Below are 17,060 nucleotides of genomic sequence, written 5' to 3'. Positions count from 1 at the left end.
GATCTGGCGGAAACCGGTGTGTCAACGTGATTATGCCGTATATTTGATCATTATTTGTCTTACATAGCCGGGAGGGCAGTATAGGAATAATAATGAGATGATATTGTAATCATGAAAAAGAAAATGTTCAAAAGAAAAGAAAAGGAAAGAATACAAATACATAGAAAGAAAGAAAGAAAGAAAGAAAGAGTGAATTAATGAATGAAATAGACAGAAAAAAAAGAAATAGATAAGGAAAGACAATGTGAATGCAATTTGCCAAAAAATAAAGGAATCCCTCAATGTAAATACCCCCGACCCACTCAACAAGCAGCAAAATCCCACCCCTTTGCTGGAGAGGTCCATAAATACCGAAAGATGTAATAGCTTCTTTTCACGGAGCGCGTGCCTTTGGAATTCCCTCCCTGCTCCCTGGATTCACTGACCGTGGCAACATGCAAGAAATTAAATGTGATCTTGCTTTACAACTCTCTACCCAGGTTGCCTGTCTCTATGAATCTGCTATCATAATAACATCCTTTACGCTTTAATGTCTTGTTTGAGACGAACGGAAATTCTGTGAATGTTTGTTTCTGTCTATAATAGAAAAGAAAAAAAAGAATAAAAGAAAAAGAAAGTACAAATAAAACAATAAAGAAAACTAACGCTGAAAAATAAAAAAAAAGAAATAAAGAAGTAAAATGTATAAAAGAATTAAAGAAAATGGAAAAGAAAGAAAAATAGAGAACGCAAAGAAAAAAAAATAACAGTCAAAATGAACTCTCAATCTCAATAAAAGAGAGAATAATGTTCGGTGTAAACCGGGGAGTGTGCCTCAGATGACAATAAACCTATCCTTCCTCCTCGCAAAGAAGAGGGAATGCCTGGAAAGACAGGTCGAAGAGAATCATACTCCACTTTCATATTCTTTATTCCATCGAGTCGCCACTCTACCAAGGACAAACGCCACTCGAGGACAAAAATTGTCAGTTGTAGAAAAAACAAGAGATTATCTCCCACTAGATGGCGAAATCAATTTTGTATTGTGTTTCAAGGTAATAAAAAAGTGCTCTGAGTAGCCCCTCTCCAAATATAGGATCAGTACTCCATCTGAAGACGTGTCTGACTCTTTTACAGTTAAAGGATCACGTCAGAAGTCAGCTGAGAGTCAAAATAAACAAAACTTTTGCGGTGTATAAATTTAATCTGCTTGTTACTTTGCGGAGATTCCATCAGAAACATGCTAACTTATAGTGTCCTACAAAGGAAGAGGCAAAGCCCAGGCGGATAGCATCATGAGCCAAAACAGAACATTTTATTATGGTCCAAATACAAAAGCTAGAATTTGCATGGAATAGAATTCATTTTTTTTTTTTTTTTGGTATATTAATATTCACATCAAAAACCTTTTTTTGTATTGGTATTTATTTGCATCCCCACGAAAGCAACATGTGACACAAGGTCGTTTTTAATGTGGGGAAAACCAGCTCCCCAAAAGAATGCCAAAAAGGGGCACTCTGGTAATAGCCCAAAATAATAATTGTCTCAGTATAGGAGGGTATCCCCTCCATTGACCAAGAACAAATTAACTTAAGTGTAGCATCAGAACAGATATTACACTTCGATCTTAGCCTGAAGGCCAAGAAAGAAAAAAGGTAAGCCTATCTATTTATTTAAAAAGAAAATACAGCTATGTTATATATGGATCCTGAAATTGCATTTACTAGCAAAAGATCTAGCTAATTTGCATATTCTTTTAAACATTCATTTTAATTAATTCCCTATTAGTTTTTTCGATTTTCTTATGGGATGATCATTTTTAGTTTACTATTACGTGTAATTATATTCATGAAGATATTCTACATAGTTTATCGATGCGTCCGTTCAGTCTTGTGCATGCGATTGTGTGGCCATGGTTGCGCAATCTCAAACCTCATCTCTCCTGAATCGGCACTGTGAGTCCAGGACGACTGGAAACTGCTGAGATAAGCGGAGAGCACATACAGTAACATACAGTTACTGGAAGTCCCAAATGGTCACCCATTTAGTATTGACCAGGTTCAACGTTGCTTAACTTCGGTGATCCAACGGGAACCGATGTGTCAACGTGATTATGTCGTATACATGCTTTATACTTGCGTAATATTTGCGTAAAAAGGTTACAGTAAACACAGACCTCTTTCTATATATATATTTATGTATGCGTATATATATCAAAAAATTTTGCCTACCAAACTCCTCTTAAAGATTTTGGTCTACAGATATGAAACTTAATATATAGAGTATTCGAACTCGTGCGAAACTTTATATTTGAGTTTTAGCCGGGTAAAATCTGTGCAAAAGTGTGAAAATTAAAGAAATGGAATTTGCAGGTGAAGGTCGAACGACAGCATTACGAATACGCATGCGTAACGTAATAGCTATTGGCTCATGATTTAATTTTAAGCCTTGCAGCAAACATTCTTCGTAGTTCAGGTGTTAACATCAAAGGAAAAAAGTAAATCGTAAGCTAACCGTTTTGGTTTCGATTCTCATTGGTGACGCACGAGTCATATTTTTTTTAAGTTTTTAAATCATTAATATATATTGGGCCTTATATAATATAATATAATCTGCATTAATCAAAACTTCATATTTAAGCGTATTTTACGTCCGGGCAACGCCGGGTGGCCTGCTAGTGTCTTATAAAATTGACGGCAGTAAGGTTTCTAACGCATAAAACAAAAGTCGGTTGGTGGAAAAATAAAAATGGTTTTGTGGAAAGAAAGAACAGAATTTAGATCAGTGATGCCGTCGTGCCACGGCATATTGGTGTGCCGCGAAATGATTAATGGTGTGCCGTAAACAGGTTATAGGTGCAAGTTACAAGCTGTTATACGTTGATAACAGTTTTCATATCGTAATTAGTGGAGTTGTTTATATTCATACATATGAACTCGCATATTATTACTTACGTCATATTGATGTTCAAATATAAAAAAAAGAATTAAATATATAATAAACTGTTTGTTTAATTTTTTGGATATTTTAGATATTGTATGATAACAAACGTTGGTAAGCATAATTAAATATTCATTTATTTTGTGATAAGTATGCCGCGGAAATTAAAACAGCTCAATAGTGTGCCGCCATGTAAAAAGCCTTGAGAATGACTGAGTTAGAAAGAAAGAAAGAAAGAAAGAAAGAAAGAATAAAAGAAAAGAAGGAAGAAGAAAAGAAAGAAAAAAAGAAAGAAAGATCAATAGCTTAAAAAAAAAAAGAAAGAAACGAACAAACAAATGAAGCATCATGTTGGTGTGGAACTGGTAAATTAACGTGCAGATTTAATTTAATTTAAAACCGCGAAAAAAAAATCTTAATTTTAATTCTCGACTCACTGTGGACATGATCTTCTAACTCTAGAAAACGCAATGTTATTGTTAGGGTTAGGAGACAGAACACCCCTAAATAAAAAAGAAAAAGAAAATAAAACGGACGAATAAAGAAAATTAACGAGAAGAAAAAAAAGAAAAAAGAAAGAAAAACGAAAAGATGAGTAATAAGTTTGCAAAAAATATGAAGTAAAAAAATGTTAACGATATTTCAAAGAGAAATCAGAAACCGTAGTAGTACTACTAGTAGCAGTATGGTTTTAAAACTGCAGAAAAAGCGCGAAAGAGCTAGAGTAAAGATTAAAGTATTATGTGTTTTTATTTAGAAATCAGAAAAAAACTACAAAAAATCTTTATAATTTCTGTATATGTCACGGAACGAAAATTGCATATTCCAAAAATCAATTGATCAAGTAGTTATATATATACATATATATATATATATTTATTTAGTTATATATATATTTAGTTATATATATATATATATATATATATATATATATATATATATATATATTTAGTTATATATATATGTAGTTATATATATATGTATGTATATATATATATTTAGTTATATATATATATATTTAGTTATATATATATATGTAGTTATATATATATACATATATATATATATATATATATATATATATATATATATATATATATAAAGAATTTATTATGAAATTATTTAAAGAGATTAATCTCAAATCGATAGCATTACAAGACTGATTGCGTATGTTTGAATTATTTTGAACTATCTGCCCTATTTCTTTTCAAAATGGCGACGGAGGACAGTCCCATATTGCTTACTAGCCAGATTTTATTTTCTTACTTAAAAATAAAACTACTTGGTCAATATACTTGATATTTGGAATATGACATCTTCGTTCCGTGATGATTGCATTTACTATAGTATATCTATGTATAAATATATTAGCTATACCGTAGATTTTTCTGTATTCTCTGTACTTTTTTGTTGAATTCTAAATAAAAACTGTATCATACATACAAATATAAATTGACTTTATATGAGAAAAGAAATGTAAGCTTAATCTTAGTAATAACTGATAATAATAAAAAATGGAGGCGCCGAATGAGATTAAACACAACTTAAATAATGGTCCTCTTTATGTGAGCGGGTAGGAAAGAGGATTATATTTCTAGCTTGGTTTCTTGTGTTGACAAACGCGAGTCACCCATGTCGATACTGAAAAGGCTTAGCACTGCTTAACCGGATCTACAAAGTGGGGGTCGGTAGTGAACAGAGTCGGGGTTTGCGAGGTAAGCAATTTTGAGCTGTTTTACGGGGGAAGTAGTTTTGGAAGAAGAAGAAGAAGAAGAAGAAGAAGAAGAAGAAGAAGAAGAAGAAGAAGAAGAAGAAGAAGAAGAAGAAGAAGAAGAAGAAGAAGAAGAGAGGGTGGAAATGGAAGTGAGGACAACAGAGGGAGAAGCTAAAATTTATCCTTTTTGTTACCTTTCCTTCTCCACCCCCCTCTCTCTCTCTCTCTCTCTCTCTCTCTCTCTTGCTCTCTCTCTCTCTCTCGTTCTCTCTCTTTCTCTCTGTTATATCTACTGTGATCGAATTGTGCCTCCTATTACAAAGCTATGAATTCACAATGTCAACAATGGTTAAAATAGAAACATGGATTAAACTAATTGTATGAAGTGAATGATTTACAGTAGACATTGTGATTCAGTGTTCCTATTTACAATGCCTCCCCACGGGACAGAGTTAGACACCAGGGTCGTTTTTTAACGTGGAGAAAAGGAACAAAAATAAAAATTGTGATTCAGTGTTAAATAACTTTAAAAGGATATATATCATCATCATCACCATCATCATCATCATCATACCGCTATCAGCTTTATAAACGTAATCTTTTTCGCCATGATCAGTATCGTCCTAATTCCACTCTTCTCTTAATCCCCCCCCTCTTTTAATTACACTCCTCCTCTTCCTTTTCTACACACACGCGCGCGCACGAGTTATAATGGCCACTCCTCTTATCCGCATTTCTTCTGTCCCACGCGATCTCTCTCGGTATATATCTCTACTCCGATGAATTTGTTTGCGTGTGTGTGTGTGTGTGTGTGTGTGTGTGTGTGTGTGATATTCATATTGATATTCATATTAAAAACCTTTTCTTTTTATTTAATTAAAAAGAAAATACAACTTTATAATTTATAGGTCCTGGAATTGCATTCATTGGAAAAAGATCTAACTAATTTGCATATTCTTTAAAACGTTCATTTCAATTTATTCCCTATTAGTTCTTTGTTTTTTTGGGGGGAAGGGGGGTCGTTTTTATTTTGTTTTTGTTTTTTTGTTTTTTGTTTTTTTCAGTTTTCTTATGGGATGATCATCTTTACCAAACTATTACATGTAATCATATTCCTGTAGATATCCTACATGATTTATACTTGCGTAATATTTGCGTAAAAAGTTTATAGTAAACACAAAACTCTTTCTATATATATTTATGTATACGTATATATTTTTGTTTAAAAACTTTTGCCTACCAAACTCCTCTGTACGTTTTTGGTCTACAGAAATGAAACGTTTTTGGTCTACAGAAATGAAACTATTTTCATAATAGAGTATTCGAACCCAAGCGATACTTTGGGTGTTAGCCAGGAAAATCGGTACAAATGTGTGAAAATTAAATAAATTGGATTTGCCAGGTGATAATTGAACTATGGCATTACGAATATGCATGCGTAACGTAATAACTATTTGATCATTTTTAGCCATGCAGCAAACATGTGTTAATAGCTCAGGCATTAACGTTAAATGAAAAGGTAAATCAGTAAGCTAAACGTTTTGGTTTCGATTCTTGGTGGTGCCGAATAAATCATTTTTTAAACTTTTTTAATCAGTACTATACATTGGGTTCAATATAATATAATAATAAATACGACATCTGCATTAATCAAAATATCATATTTAAGCGTATTTAGGACCGGACAATACCGAGATGCCTGCTAGTCTATATATATATATATATATATATATATATATATATATATATATATATATATATATATATAAAGCTGAATTTCTGTTTGTGTATGTGCGTGTGTCTGGTCACGAATAGGCTCCTATATGGTTGACTATTTTAAAATAACTGATTACATATAATGATAGAAGATGTATCGAGACACAGACATGAGTATGTTTGATCTTGCAGAACGGTGGTTCATTAAAATTGTGGGGTCTGCGTTCGCACCTGGTCCACAGAGTATGGAAATAAAAAAATTAAAAATTAAAAAAAACGTTTACAGGTGTTTTTGATATAGATGTACATAAGAATACTTTGATAAGTATGTTTTAACTTAAATAGGGATGGTATAATAAAATTGTGGGGTCTGCGTTCGCGCCTGGCCACCATAGAATGGAAATAGGCACAAACTTTAATAAAGACTTTTCATATCTATCTGTGTAAATATACTTTGATAATTATGTTTCTGTTTGAAGAAATATGATATAATAAAATTATTGGGTGTTCGTTCGCACCTGACCTCCATAGAATGGAAATATGTCACAAAGTTTAACGTTTTAAAGGGTTTTTTTTTAATATAGATCCACAGAATATTGTGATAAGTGTTTCAGTGTGAACAGGTATGGTATAATAAATTATGTGGTTTATCTATTTCATTTTTACTTTCATCATATTTTGCTTTGGTTTCGATACCCACGAATTCGAAGCTATCTCTTTACAACCCTCCCTTTTCATAACCTATCATACTTTCATGAATCAGAGCCCATTTTCTATAGGCTGTTTTGGAACACAGTCATTTGGTTTTATCGAGCTTTTACATCTGGTTGAGATTACTTTATAAATATTAATTCTTTAATATTTATAATTTACTTTAGTTTTGCTATCTTGGGATCATTTTGATAAATATATATATATATATATATATATATATATATATATATATATATATATATTATTTTATTTATTTATTATAAACATGCAAGTACTGTTTAAAAAATAGATAAAAATAATAAATAAATAAATAAAATAAAAAATGCCCGATTTTCTTAAAAAAAAACATCTCCAACGGTGGAGACGCTTACCATAATATCGTTTAAAAAATCAACAACAAAATCTACGTAAATATATAAACGATAATAACTAAACAGTAAAATTGTCTATGGCTCCATAGCGTAATAGATTAAGACACCGGACTCTAATACATAAGGTCCGGGTTTCGATTCCTAATAACAGTCAAGCTACGCTAAAAAGGGGTAGAGGCCCGAAACATGCATGTACGTAGATTACTGCTTTAAAAAATAATAAATAAATAAAATAAAATATTCTTTGTTTACGTCCAAATAAAAAAATTGGCGATTTTCTAAAAAAAATTTTTTAAAAAACGATCTCCAAGGTGGAGACGCTAACTATAATATCGTTTAAAAAATCTACGTGTATATATATATATATATATATATATATATATATATATATATATATATATATATATATATATATATATACTAGCAAAAGTACTCGTCGTTGACTGGGTTCAAAAACAGCCTACAGAAAGTCAACTCTGATTTATGAAAGCATGATAGGTTATGAAAAGGAAGGGTTATAATGAGATAGTTTTAAATTTGGGGGTATCGAAACCAAAGCAAAATATGATGAAAGTAAAAATAAAATAGATAAACCCCATAATTTATTATACCATAACTGTTCACACTGAAACACTTATCACAATATTATGTTGATCTATATTAACATACCTTGTTAAACTTTGTGACTTATTTCCATTCTATGGAGGCCAGGCGCGAACGAACACCCCATAATTTTATTATACCATATGTCTTCAAACTGAAACATAATTATCAAAGTATACTTACGCAGATAGATATGAAAAGTCTATTAAAGTTTGTGCCTATTTCCATTCTATGGAGGCCATGCGCGAATGCAGACCCCACAATTTTATTATACCATCCCTATTTAAGCTAAAACATACTTATCAAAGTATTATTATGTACATCTATATCAAAAACGCATGTAAACGTTTTTTTTTAATTTTTATTTTTTTTATTTCCATACTTTGTGGACCAGGTGCGAACGCAGGCCCCACAATTTTAATGAATCATCGTTCTGCCAGATCAAGCATACCCATTCCTGTGTCTCGATACATCTTCTATCATTATACATGATCAGTTTTCTATAATAGCCAACCATATAGGAGCCTATTCGTGACCAGACACACACACACACATTCAGCTTTATATTATAGATATACGTAGAGCTTTGGATTCTTTCTGTCGAATCACCTTCAATTGTCTAACACACCTGAACCAAAAAAGTGTCGGAAAGAAGCGAATTTGAAAAAGCAGCTGAGAATGTGCATATAAAGTCATTCTAAAGAACAAATTAAAAGTAGAAAATCATTTTAAAATGTCCGCGCTTCATACATAATGTTATTTATTAGAAGTTGTTAGATTTTAATAAAGATAAATCCAATTATTTTTAATTGGTGGCAGAATATATAATTTCCATGTTAACTTAACTTTTTCTTACATCAGAGAAGGGATGTTATACATTTTTAGATGCTAGTAAATTGAGCTAGCGTCTACTACGACTATTTCTGATGAGCGTAGTGGTAGTAAAACCAATGTAGCGTATACTACAACACTGCCCCCCAAAAATGATGAGGCAATGTCTCGAATGCTAATCTTATTGCAACCGAACAGATACTACTCTGCCTCTGACTTGAGAACTTTAAAATAGTGCAATTAATAGAAGTAGTAGCATAGGTTCGGCTTCAGACTGATACTAAATCTTTATAAGTAATAGAGGGATTATCTGCAAATGTGTCAGAAATTGTATGGTGGATGTGACTTACATTTTTACCTCCATTATATCCAGTCTTCTATGTTAATTAGGCGGGATATTTAACCGAAATTTTTGTATTACAGTTAGTAGTCGTCTGGACGTTGGACTGTGAACATTGATTTAGAACTTTTTCCCATTGAAATATGTTAAATCATTACCAAGAAAAATTATCTGTGGGAGAGATTGTTTTAATTAAGACACTAAGCAAAGTAAAACTCTTTTGGAGTTTTGGTAATGAGATTCATATTATTCACGGCAATGATCGCCAGGTTCGTTCAGTTTGTGTATTGAAGGATAGAACCGAACAAGTCCATTCCCTAAAACATTTATTCCCTTTAGAAATTAAAGATTCTTCTATCACAACTACTGCAGAATTTGAACAGGAGAATGGACCTTTTTCCTGTCCAACTTGCTCCGCCCATGTCGGTGGGGCATTAGAATACGCCAACTACCCCCCTGCAGAGGGTAAAAGTCCCTCAATGAGGGTCCTAGATATGACCTTAAACTATATCCAGTGGTGAGGCCCCAGCTTGTGGGATTTGGGGAGTGTGGAGCCACCCTTTAATTGCCATTGTTCCCAGGTCCACTCTGACCCGGAGTGGTAGTACCTGTTAGGGTCCCAACTATGGGTTAAATAGAAACCGACGTGAAAACAACAAATATATTCTATTAAAAAAAAATTTTCTTCAAAATGGATTCGGCATTAAATAACCCGAAAAGGGTTGATATGCCGTAAAACAAAAACAACCAACCAACTTGCTCCGTTCGGAATGACGGCTCTTCTCCGATAGTATGTTGCGATAGTATGTACGAAGTGTGTTCAATAAGATTCTAGGCATTTAAAATTGTCGTACACTCCTAAAAACTCAGTAAGTTATTTCTATACATCTTATGAGGTGACAAGCCAATTTTTATGATTTGAGGTTCAAATAAATAGCTACAGCAGGAATTGGAATACACACTACTGAAAGCTGATTGTCACAGCTGGTGAACTTCAAAAATACAATCTGGATATAAGAGCACTTTAAAAGAACAATATGTAATAAAATTATTTTTAAACGTGGAAATGCAACAAAAACGTATGGAATGCTTCAGACTGCTTTTGGACCATCTTGCGTGAATCGAACGTCAGTTTTTGAGTAGCATAAGAGATTTAAGGTAAACGGAGTCTGTGAACGATGATGAGAGGTGTGAGAGGAGTAAGAAAGTCAGAACACCAGAGTTGATTGGCCAAATAAAGAATTTCATGGATAACGGCCGTCGTGTGTCTATCGAGACGATAAGTGCACAGTTTGATGTCAGTGTGGGACATGTACACACAATTATTCGCGAAGAACTGAAGATGCGGAAGATTTGCCCAAAGTTTGTCCCAAGAGTGCTCTACCCTTGTTACAGATATTTGACCAAGATGGGCATCAAGACAGTCCCTCACCCTCTCTATTATTCAGACCTTGCTCCCTGTGACTTTTCTTTATTCCCTAAGCTCAAGAGGCTGTCGTTATGAGACAATTGTGAAGATAAAAGAGGCTGTGATGAGGGTCATTGACACGCTCACACAAGAGGATTTCCATCGGGTCTTCCAGAAATTGCTGGAACGGTACAATAAGTGCCTCGCAGCTGAAGGAGATTACTGCGATAAGGACTAGAGTTTATGTGCATACTATCAGTTAAAATTGTCCATACGAAAAAGACTAGAAACTTATTAAAATTACCTTGTAGTTCTTAATTTATAGAATTAAAAAATAACATTTTAGTAAACATTCGCTGCACATTAAAATTTTGTAATGTTTGATTTGTTTTATTTAATTTTTTTTTAAATTTATTCACGCATTTATTTACTGCGAGATTTATCTAGTAAAATATCTTACGTTAGCTGTATATACCCTGCGTTGTAATGACGAAACATGTTGCCGGGCGGAGGGTTTAATCATGTACTATTTAAAATACACTGAATGCCATAACTCTTTATCTTGTGAATATTTTCCTGAGAGTGTACCACATGTTGAATTTATGGAAACATAAAACACATCGATCTATATCTATGAAAATAAGCGGGGAAATAACTCTCAAATCTTAAAAGAGAAATAACTCTCCTAGTTTAAATAAATAAACCTTCTGTTTTTAAACGCAACTCATATTGGTTAATAATGATTAAATCTATATAATTATAAAACTCAAATCGTCTTCCTTACTTGCTTTGGTGTGCTTCGGTTCCGGTTTAAAATCCGGTTTAGGATCCCCGGTTTTGCGCAAACATTAGATATATACAGACGATATAGGCGAGATTTATTTATTAACAACAAATAACGATAAGGCAATTTCTTAAACGAAATAAATTTTTTAAAATTTATCAATTTACGTTATTTAAAAAAAAATATTTTCTTTGCGCAATATATATTTGAGCGTGATTAAAACATATTTCTTCTCCGGTTTCAGTTTAAGAGCCCGGTTTAGGATCACCGTCTTCGCTCATACATTTGATACACACGGACGATATAGGCGAGATTTATTAATTAACAACAAATAACGACATGACAATTGTTTAAAAGAAATAGATTTTAAAAAATGATCGATTTACGTGATTTAAAAAAATATATTTTCTTTGCAGAATATATATTTGTGCATGATTAAAACATATTTCTTTTTTTTCTTCCAATTTATTAAAAGTCGTCTGCGTCTTTTTTCATTGAGAGTTTTTACTACTAGCACTACTACTGCTACCACCGCCACCACCGCCACCACCGCCACCACCAAGGAGACAATATTCCATTTGCCAGAGTTCAATTTCCTATACAATTAGAATTTGCTATAACTATTCAAAAGTTTCAAGGACAGACTTTACAGAAAGTTTTAGTTTACCTAGACAAATCTGTCTTTCAATATAGACGGCTATATGTTGAACTTAGTAAAGCTAAGCGAAAGGATAATGTAAAAATATTTTTAAATCACTTAAATTGTACAAAAGTGTTGTAAATGGAAAAGTATTTTCTTAAGTTTTAGTTACCCTATTGTTAAGATATACATTAAATACAGTGTGGCCCACTTAAAAGTATCTCAGAAAAATGTAGTAGAGAGGAGGAACATTCTTTTATTGTTTTAATTACCTGTAGTATTGTTTAAATTACCTGTAACATTGTTTAAATTACCTGTAACATTGTTTAAATTACCTGTAACATTGTTTAAATTACCTGTAACATTATTTAAATTACCTGTAGCATTGTTTAAATTACCTGTAGCATTGTTTAAATTACCTGTAACATTGTTTAAATTACATATAGTGTTATTAAAGATGCTGGAAGTGCTCTCCGTTGACATGTATGCATTTCTAGGCACGTTTAACAACGTTTGTAGACACTGCCTGTAGATCTTCCCTGGTCATTCTCCTGATAGCATTGGTAATGTTCTTCTTTAGTTGGTCTAGATTGTGAGGATTATTTGCATAAAGTTTTTGTTTTAAAGTCTCCCAAAGATAAAAAAAAAAAAAAATCACATCATGACAAATCCGGGGAACGTGGTGAACTCGTGTCAGTGATCTGTGAGACGCGTGACATGTAGCGCCATCTTGTTGGAAAAAGAATTGCATTTTGTCTTGTGGTGTCAGTTGGTCACTAAGAGAAAGATTAGAGAGATTAGCCTACTTTTAAGTGGGCTGCTTAATCTGATAAAAAATAGAGAAAGATTAGAGAGATCGGGCTACTTTTAAGTGGGCTATCCTATATTTATTTGACCCAGTGGGTGTTCTTTTTATTTTTTATTTTAAACAATATAAATAGAATTCTTTTATAATTCATACTGTCTCACCGTAAAATATTAGTTAATTATTATTTCCCGATATTTAAGACTGTTAACACACATACACACAATGCACACTGTATTTTTTCTTTTCGTTTTTTTTTTTTCAATTTTTTCAACAGATTACGCCCCTCTTATATAAAGCATTTTCCAGACCTCCCTCGTTTTTTACATTAATTTACGTGCAATTGCTTAAAAAAGGGTACTTTTACATTTAACGACCCTTACTGAAATAATAACGTTATTATTTAGAAACCTATTATTTAACATGGGAAGAATAGGGTGTTTTGTAACTATTCTGGACTTTCGCCTAACAATTTACTAAAATTGACTACAATTTTTCAAGGCCAAACACGATTCTTTTTATTATTATTATTATTATTATTATTATTATTATTATTATTATTATTATTATTATCATTATTATCATTATTATTATTATTATTATTATCATTATGATTTTTGTTGTTGCTGTTGTTGCTGTTGTTGTTTTATGGGGAGGTGACGGTTGTCTAGTGGTTAATGACACGGACTGACGACCTGAGTGTTCAAAGTTCGAATCCAGTTTGCTCCACGATATAAAATAATAATAATAATAATAATAATAATAATAATAATAATAATAATAATAATAATAATGAAAGGATAATTATGGCAGCGAAAGACACTGAAAAAATTTTAAAAAAAAACAGAGACAAATGACAAAACGAGAAAAGAAAAATGTGAAGAGAAACAACTACACGGAAGATTCATAAGAATGACAGAAGATGAGAATAACGAAAACACTTGGACATGGATGCGAAAAGGACATGTAAGCAGAGACACTGAATCCCTAATAACTGCAGTACAAAACAACTCGATAAGAACTAACTATATCAAAGCAAAGATCGATGAAACACAAGAAAACAGCAAATGTAGACTTGTAGACCAAGAGACGAGACGATAAACCATATAGTAAGTGAATGTAGCAAACTAGCCCAAAACGAATACAAAAACAGACACGACCAAGTGGGGAGGGTAATACACTGGGAATTATGCAAGCAACTGCATCTTGAACGTACAGACAAACGGCACCAGCATAAGCCCGCAACAGTACTTGAAAACGAGAACTATACAATCCTATGGGATATGGACATACAGGCGGACAAATCCATCCAAGCAAGAAGACCAGATGTTGTAATAATTAACAAGAAAAAAAAATCCTGTCAAATCGTAGATTTACTGTCCCAGCTGAACACAGGGTAAGTATGAAAAAAAAAGGAGAAACGAAGCAAATACACAGAGCTAGCCAGAGAGTTAAAAGGGATTTGGATGATGAAGAAAATCAAAATAGTACTGATAGTAGTAGGAGCACTAGGAACAATTCCGAAAAAATTCGAAAAAAGGATGGGATAAATTTGAACCAGAGGAATGGCTGCAAAAATACAACGACTAACGATAAGGAAAACGGCTGAAATATTAAGGAAAACCCTTGAATGCGGAGAATAATACACATGAACCACATGCGTGAGCCAGACAAACTGCTGCAGAGACAAAACATGGATAAGCTTTACAGGGAATAAAGAACAATGAAGCTGCATATCAACAAGTTCTACATCCCCATCATGCATCCACTCCCATTGCCATATCTCCGCCCCCCCCCTAAAAAAGTGTGAAACCAAATAGCCGAGAAGAGTCAAGGAGGAGGAAAAGACCGAGGAGAGAGCGCTTACCAGACTTCCGCTGGACAAGCGCAAAGAGACATGGGACCCTGGGGAGGGTTAGTGCCACTCAAATTCCAGTACAGATCAATGGCCGCTGCCAGCGAGAAATCAATGGTGAGAGGTTGTTGCGATAACGCAAATTTATTTGCAAATGTTATCGAAGGAGGTGGAGAGTGCTGGATGTCTGAGGAGACTAGTTGTCACTCAACTTCCAGGAAACACCACAGGTTTTCAATCAGACCTATGATGACCTGGGTGAAAGCTCTATGTGAGCCAATAATAATAATAATAATAATAATAATAATAATAATAACAACAATAATAATAACAACAATATTAATAATAACAACTATATTAATAATAATAATAATAACAACAATATTAATAATAATAATAACAATAATAATAATAATAATAACAACAATAATGATAATAATAACAACAATATTAATAATAATAATAATAACAATAATAATAATAATAATAATAATAATAATAATAACAACAATAATAATGATAACAATAATAATAATAATAACAATAACAATAATAATAATCATGTTTGATTTTTCACAAACCAAACCTGGAGATTGATGATTTGTATTTGGATTATTCAGACTACTGGGTAGCATGTTCTCGTTCCGTCAGCCAAGACTGGACTAATTCGCAATAATATTTGATTGTCGTCCGCACTGAGAATTGAACCTTCAACCCCCAGGAGGATGTAACTTAAAACTGAATTTCACTAAGTACTTTATCTACTACGCCACTATCACTCAATATACGACTGTCAATTACTCAGGACTTCTACTCACTCATAATAATCTTCAGTAATAATATCTACAGTGATGACTACAAACATTGCACATCTAAAAACAAAAATAGGTTTAGGTTTCCTAATATTCATATTAGAATTCTCCGCATGGACCCGTGACGTAATGGATAAAGTATTTGATAAAATTCATTTGTAAGTGCCATGCTACGGGTGGTTAAAGGTTCAATCTCAAGTGCGGGCGATACTCAGTACAACTGCTAATTACTTAGGACGGAACAAGAGCATGCTAACTCCGTTCGAAATGACTATCAGTTCCTATTTCCACGTTTGTGCAGCGGCAATCCACTCCATGCGGGTTAAACTGGCTTCCTCTGAAGGAGGAAGTGTCAAGGGAATGTCAAATTCACAAACGGTTTCTATATATGTATATGTATATCCCGGTTAGGGGAGATGACGACGTTATGTTTGTGCAACTCTTGCAGGATGGTGTCAGCGTCCTTCTACATACAGCACCTGGTATTTCGAAATAGTCACTCAGCTGGCACTGACCAGGCTCAACGTTGCTTCATTTCGGTGATCTATGCTTTCGATATAAAGTGAATAATTGTGTCCAATGTTTTGTACGTTTTAAAACATTCAATTATTACACAAAGAAAAATGCGAGCATGAAAAGTAATATGGTTAAGATGAGGCTTAGAAAAGTAAAAAGACTAGTTGTTAAAACTGGAAATGAAAAAGACAAGATATTCTAGTAAAAAAATATATAATACATTTATAACTTAAAATATTGCAGCATTAAGAATTTATATATAATGTTAAATTGATTTTTTTTAATTCTTAATGCTGTAATTTTTAAGTTATAAATGTATTATATTATAAATATTAGAGTGGTTGAATCAACATTATCATGTTATCTTGGTGTTAGAATAACTTTCTTTGGGATCTAAGTTGCACCAAGTTCCTGTGAACTAGTGCAACTTTCAGTTTCTTCTTATTCTAATCGATTTTTTTTGTGGGACTGCGTTTCCTGTTGTCAGAATCGATTGTTCTTCGAGCATTCAAGCCTTGCACAGTACTTTGACCTATTAACATTATTACTATCAGTTTCATTTTCACACCAGCCGAAGGTGATGCTATGATATCTGACAGATGTGACAACAAGTCTGTTCAACGCTCCAGCACTCATGATACTTCCTCGAATAAGGACGTGTCAACTGGAGTGTTCTTGTATTTATTGGGGGGGGGGCTGTTCATATTATTATTATTATTATTAGTAGTAGTAGTAGTAGTAGTAGTCCATCATCAAATAATTCTTTTTGAAAACAGCCTGTGGTGTTCCCTGGAGTCTGGGGGACAGCAAGTTCCCCCAGATTTCCAGTACTCCCCACCTCTTTCGACAACCTTTGCAAATTATTTGGGTTATCGCACCAGTCGTCTGCCATTAATTTCTCATTGGTAGTGACCATTGGTCATCACTGGGATATGGGTGACAATAAGCCTCCCCAATATACCAGTCCTCCTCGCACTAATCCAGCAGAGGTCTGGTTAGTGCTTTTTCCTGCATCTTTCCATCTTCTTCGAC

At 33.1% G+C, this 17,060-nt stretch overlaps 1 long non-coding RNA gene and 1 pseudogene across 1 annotated transcript in view; one reads left to right on the top strand and one right to left on the bottom strand.

Annotated features, from left to right (window-relative positions):
• LOC145293907 (uncharacterized) overlaps window positions 1–17,060 on the top strand; it is a 352,532-nt gene that overhangs the window by 121,303 nt on the left and 214,169 nt on the right. The gene's annotated exons all lie outside the window — the stretch shown is intronic.
• On the bottom strand, window positions 1,448–1,630 carry LOC145294432 (U2 spliceosomal RNA; annotated as a pseudogene).

This window comes from Euprymna scolopes, chromosome 15, assembly GCF_053919585.1.
Source record: "Euprymna scolopes isolate OS-2025 chromosome 15, ASM5391958v1, whole genome shotgun sequence".
Classification (NCBI taxonomy): domain Eukaryota; kingdom Metazoa; phylum Mollusca; class Cephalopoda; order Sepiida; family Sepiolidae; genus Euprymna; species Euprymna scolopes.
The sequence above is the reverse complement of the archived record's forward strand: the minus strand, read 5'-3'. Positions and strand labels throughout refer to the sequence as shown.